This window comes from Pteropus alecto, unplaced genomic scaffold (assembly GCF_000325575.1).
Source record: "Pteropus alecto unplaced genomic scaffold, ASM32557v1 scaffold76, whole genome shotgun sequence".
Classification (NCBI taxonomy): Eukaryota; Metazoa; Chordata; class Mammalia; order Chiroptera; family Pteropodidae; genus Pteropus; species Pteropus alecto.
The window spans coordinates 18,211,888-18,218,732 of NW_006443138.1; positions in this window are offsets into that span (position 1 = coordinate 18,211,888).

Consider the following 6,845-nt stretch of genomic DNA (forward strand, 5'->3'; position numbering starts at 1 on the left):
TAGCTTAAATTTGCTTATAAGCTATATTTATGTTAGGGTATGTAGCTATAATTTATTTTCATAGACATATAATGTTTAATTAAGACTATTCTATTTATTTATGAACTTTCTTTGCATTAGGGTCAGAAATATTAAAACTTTTCAGTTCAAGTTCCCCTCAAAGGAGAACTTATTGTCAAATAAGAAATATTCTATGGAGTCTCAAAACGTTCTCAGTGTCAGGACAATGACGTGATAAATGTTTCTTTGCTCTAGAACTTCTTAAAGGCTTGCATATTCTAAAGATATTTTGAATCAACAAGAGGAATATATTGTACAGTGTGTTTACCAAACCCATTTAACTGGAGAAAACTCTATTCAAAAACATCTTTCAGGATATGTGTTTCAAAGTAAACACTTTGGTAATTGGTACTCAGAGATTACTGCCTGCATCAAATACTCCTTTCCTTCCCAACTCACTTTTACTTCCATCAGCCTGCTGTTTTGCCCCATGCATGAATGTACCATAAAATATCACGGTTTTTTTTTTTTTTCCGCTCTTTTTTTTGTTGTTGTTTGTTGGGGGATATTTTTCTCTGGAGGCCCGTATGCACTCTTGACTCCACTCATTCCCTTTTAGTTTCTTTGAGTAAGCAAATAGTTTAATACCTCCCTTAATTATTGCCCCCTAGCAATTCCATCTTGCCAGGATGGAAATAACTGTATTTTCATCGACTCTGTGGATTTGCAGCTGAAATCAAAACTACAATAGTAAAATATCCAGTCAGTAATCTGGATTGCATATGTAAAGAACAAATTCAAGACTTTTCAAGATTTATTATAAAATTCATAATCTTCCACTGTCAGAGGCTATAATAATTTAAACAAATCAGTAAAAATGACATTTTAAGCCACTTCTGTTTCTCTTTGGTGGCTATCTTATCATTTTATGCACTAAGTTAGGAATTGTGTGAAATATATTTTACTGTTAGCCCCTGATTGAAGCCCAGTAAAATAAAGTTGGGTTTAGAATTAAGTCAGCTTTGAGTAACTAAATTCTGGTTGATTTTTAATATACTAGAAGGGGTGAAGATGTAAATCCCTGTGGATGTAACTTCATCTATGTGTTCTTAGCTTTAGGCATAAACTTAAATTTCTTTCATATAGTCCAGAAACTTTCTACATCTACGTATGTTGATGCTTGCCCACTTGCAATCATTTTCTTGTGCAAGATCCTGCTATTTGTCCATTCTGTTTGTGGAGTCCACACTTTCAGGGTCAACAGAGTCTCCCCTGCTGAAGTGATCGCCCCTCTCTAAGCTCACTTGACATACATTAGGGTATTCATACTCTCCCACCCTTAGAACAAGATAGACTGTCTACTCTGATAACTCTAAACAAAAATTACATTTTATTTTGCTGGCCAACAAGAACTTCGGCTGGATTTTTAGATGAGTTTTTGAGCCTGGCACACAAACACATAAATGTTTCAGTGAAAGCTTATACATCAGAATCACTGCTTTGAGTTCAAGATGAATTTTTCAATGTTACCCGAGCATGCCCTATAAGTCAGTTTAGAAGAGAATGAGTGATTGATACAGGAGAAATTGTAGAAGGGCATGTCATAAGGGGTTCTTAAAGAACCCAATTTGCTTGTGTTTTAAGTCAAATTTCTGTGCAAACACATCTGTACGAAAACTCCTAGGCTCACACAAAGACCTTGTTAATATATTCAGTGGAATGCAACTATATTCGAGTATAAGCATTTAAATCAAGACTTCTTATTCTTATGATGGTTAACGTTAAGAAATTTTCTTTTAATCTTATAATCATTGGTTAAAAATAACCATAACAAGGAGATTCTCACATGATGGGAAGATTAAATGAGCCTCACTAATCTGACGAATGAATAACAAATAAAAATCTAGTGTGAAAGTACTAAAGAATGAAAAAAAGAATGCACTTGCACAGTGTCTGAAATAGCATGATGCTGATATTAGCTATGATTATAGTGATGGTGATAGTTGTAATGGTATTTAAAGTTAAATATCTAATAGGAAATAAGAAAATGGATTATTGCTTAGTTTGGAAATAAGAAGATATAACACCAACTGTTTAATCATATTCCAGTAAGTGAGTTAAAAAATAATAATACGATTGTTTGAATGCAGGTTTCAGTGTGCATGGATAAATATCATTCTACTTTAATTTTTGGGTTCTCTGGAATTTGTCATACTATGAATCAAACTATGTCAGTAGAAATCATGGTTATCTATACTGCATACTACACACATATATATAAACAAGGCTTAAGTAAGGAGCATCAGATTTATTTATAAACTCTGTTCTAGAGAATAAAGATATAAATTATTTAATATCAAAAGTAAAAGATTGACCAGATAACAAGAAAATTATTTAATTGTGATAAAAGAATGGCACTAAAAAATTTGAAAATATATGAAGAAAAATAGTTATATAATCCAAAATTGTAAATAAATAAAGTGCAGAGGAGCAAACAAGGCTGGGCTAGTCTTAGGTATATTTCTGCAACTTGCTCTTATTCTAATTTTACTGAAGTAAAATTTATATAATATAAAATATGCCCATGACAAGTATACAATTTGATGAGATTTAACAACCATATATGTATTCACCTATGTATTGACCATTATAATCAAGATAAAAATAATTACTTTCAACCCATAAAGTTTCCTTATGGCTGCATTATCATCAACTAAGTACATTACTAGCTCCAAGAAAATCTGATCTACTTTATGTCATTAGTTGTTAATTTTGCCTTTCCTAGAACTTCATATGAATAGAATCATATAATAAATAACCTTTGGGTCTGGCTTCTTTTGCCCAGCATAATATTTTTCAGATTCAGTTTGCTATTGCCTAAATCCATCATTTTTTTCCTTTTTATTGCTGAATAGTATGCTCATGTATGGATATACTATGATTTCTTTATCAATTCACTGGTGGTAGAAAATTATATTGTTTCCTGTTTTGGGCTAATATGAATAAAGCTGCCATTAATATTAATGTCATGAGGAGTTCATTAATGTCATGAGGTGTTCAATTATAATATACATTTACATTTTCTTTAAGTAACTGGATTAGTGTAATTCTATTTCTGGGCTCACTATCATCTTCAATTGGTCCATTCATCAGTCTTATGTTACATCATGCTGTCTTAATTAGCTTTATAAGTCCTAATATTAGGTCCTTCAACTTTGTTCTTTTTCAAAATTGTTTTGGCTATTCTAAGCCCCCGCATATTCTTTTAAATTTGAAAATCTGTTTATCAACTCCCTACTTCCTAAAAAAGTCTGATGGGATTTTGATTGGCAATGTATTGGATCTATACATCAATTTGGGGAGAATTGACATTTCAACAATGTTGAGCCTTTTGGGACATAAATATATCTCTTCATCCATTTAATTCTTTATCTTTTGCAACTTACTATATACATCTTTGTTAAATTTATTCTTGAGTATGTCATGTTTTTGGATGTTATTGTAAATGATACATTTTAATTGTATTTTTTTTATTGTGAGTATACAGACGTACAATTAAGTTTTATATTTTGACCTTATATCTTGCCCCCTTATCAATGCCAATAGCTATTTAGGAGATTCTTTAGGATTTTCTGCATGTATAATCATCTTGTCTGCTTACTCATCTGCTTTTTACTTATTTTTCTTACCACATTGTACTGAGTAAGCCTCCAAATAAAATGTTAAGTAGAAGCAGTGAGACTGAAGTCCATGTGTTTTTTTTTCCTGATTCTAGGTGGACATCAAGTCTGATGATAGCTATAGGTTTATCATAATGTCTTTTAAAAATCTGAGAAGGTTTTTTTTTATTCTTATTTTGCTGAGAGTTTTTATCATGTTTTGTGTTGAATTTTAAAAATTTCTTTATGTGTATCTATTGTTTTCTGTTGGTATTATAATGAATCATATCAACCAAAGTTTAATTGTATTTTCTAATGTATTTGGGGAATTTTTGATTTTACATTCCTGGAGAATATTAGTGTATAGATTTTTCTTTTTAATTTAATGACTTTATAAAATTTTAATATCAAGTAATACTATCCTCAGAAAATAAGTTGGAAAATAATCCTAATATCCTTTATTTTATGAATGAGATTGTGTAATATTAAATGTTTGAGAGAATCCACCAATGAAGGCACCTGTGACTGTAGTTTTTCTTAGTGAGATGAACTTTAAATTAAAATTTCCGTTTATTTAGGCCTTTGGATTTTCTATTTATTTTTGTCGATCATGGAATTTTCCACTTAATCTAAATTGTATAACTTATTGTTGTGTAAATTGTATAATATACATTTATAGTCTTCAGATTAGCTCCACTCAAGTCTTTGCAATTTAAAACTAAGGCATTCACAGGAAATTAAAAAAAAAAAAAAAAGACTGGGTTTGTACTCTGCTATCTTAGAGTACCAAAAAGTATATATCTATTTGTGCCTCCCTGCACAAAGTTGTCTTAGGAACTTCCAGAATAGTTTCAATAGAGTCAATAATTTTCCTTGCAAAAAAATTTATGACAAATGGATATGATTATTTTGTACTCATTTCACTAATGGTGTAAGTAATTCTTAATGTAAAGAAATATTTAGAACATATTTTTTTCATCAGAAATATTAAGAAATATTATTTGGAAGATTCTGAAAAGAAAAGAAAACTATTGTTTCACAGTATCCACCTAAAACAGCTCCAAGTTTTACTGCTTAGAATATAAATTACAGGCACTAGTGTATTTTTTTTTGTAATCTTCCCTTTTTTTGCCACTATTATTGGCACTAATGTAATTCAAAGCATCAGAAATTTGATGAATATTTTTCAAAAATGAGCTGGTCTTCAATACATATCCAGTTATTGGTGACTACAAACATTTATTCTTTGAAATTCTGTATTTTCTCATTGTTAAAATAAAGAATTTTGCTGTCTCACAGAAACACAAATGCCTCAAATGAAAACTTTATATAATCAAGATTATTAAGAAGTTTAATAATTCATCTTTTGAGTTTTCACAAGTAATATATTTTATTACTTATCTTGTTCTTTAATGTTCATTGATGTATAATTTATCTTCCTATGTAGATCAGAATTTCAGGCATAAAATAGAAATTAAGAGCATAGAGTCAGTTGTCAAGTATTGGCAACACTGTTTAGTAGAGTTTTGTGCCCATGGACAGCTCACTCAGTCTCTTTTAGTTTAAGTTTTCTCATAAGTAATGTGAACGTAATAATTATAATTTCTTCCTGACTTGATGCATGTAAATCAGAATCTGGCATATAATAAACATTAAATCAATTTTAAATGATGAAAAAGGAAGAAGGAGGAAGAGGAGGAGGAAGAAGAAAGAAGAAAGAAGAGGAAGAAGAGGAGAAAAAGAAAGAGAGGAGGAGGAGGAGGGAGGAGGGGGAAGGGGAAGAAGAGGGGAAGAAGAGGAGGAAGAAGAAGAAAGAATGCTTGTTGATTTTTCACTATGTTTCTATTTCCTTTTTAAGATGGTTATCTATTGTCCCTTCAGCCAAATTCGATCTGTAGCTGATTTGATATGGCCCATGATGCAAGAATGTCTATCATGTTTTTAAAAGGCTGCAAGATAAAAAACAAACAAACAACAACAACAACAACGAAAATATAGCAGAGATCTTATGACCTGCAAAGCCTAAAGTAGTTTCCATCTGGCCTTGACAGAAAAGGTTACTGATCTCTTATTAAGTTATATGCAGTTAATGCATGTATTGAATTGTGTATTTAATCAATGCTTAGCTGCCTTCACTTTGTCTACCTGAAAAAATAAAGAAAATAATTCAATAATCAGATAATAACCTAAGGTTTATTTAATTGATTGTCTTATTCAAGTTAGATACATGCAAAAGAGAAGACAGTAGAACCATGTTTTGAATAATATGGATGAAATTTCTGTTTACATATAGTAGACCCTGCATTAAGATAGTCTTATGACTTTCTTCAGCTCCATCCTATAAAGTTTAATAAATATTAGAGTACTTCACAAATGGTCATAAATGGTCAACTCAAATAAACAAAAATTAATCAAAACCAGGGAAAAATGTATCAGAATTCATTTTGTCAGTTAATTGAAGTGACTAATCTGACAATTAATTAATGGTAGCTAAAATAATGTGTCTTTATTTCTTTTATTTTTGTTTTGTTTTGTTTTGTTTGCAAATAAGTTAAAAAGCTGAATTTGTATTACTAAATACTATTTAAACTCTGCGTTAGACAGAATTTTAAATGACACCCAAAATTCCCAAGCTGGAGCATGGATGCCTTCTCCCTGTTACTCATTTAAAAACTAATACAGATACCACCATGAAGAGATTTTGCAGAAGTAATTAAGGTCCTAACTCAATTAATCATAAAATACAGATTACCCAGTTGTCTGACCAAAAATTTTCTAAGATCAGAGACAGGAATCAGAAATTTAAAATAAGAGGGATTCTACAGGTGAGAAATTTTCTATTGGTTTTGAAGATGCTAGAGACCATGTGGCAAGGAATGCAGGTAGCAACTGGAAGCTAAAACTGGCCCCTTGTAAGAAAACAAAAGCCTTTGTCTTACAACCACAAGGAATTAAATTCTGCCAAAAACCTGAATGAAGTTGGAAGCAGATTCTTCCCCAGATCCTCTGGCCCAGAACTCAGCCCTTCTGACAATCTGATTTTAGCTTGTGAGACGTCAGGCAGAAACCCACCCAATCATGGCATACATGGTCTTCTGACCTATAGAACTGTGAGCTAATTTATGTTGTTTTAAGCCACTAAAGTTGAAGTAGCTGTTACTCAGCAATAGAAACTAATGAAAACAG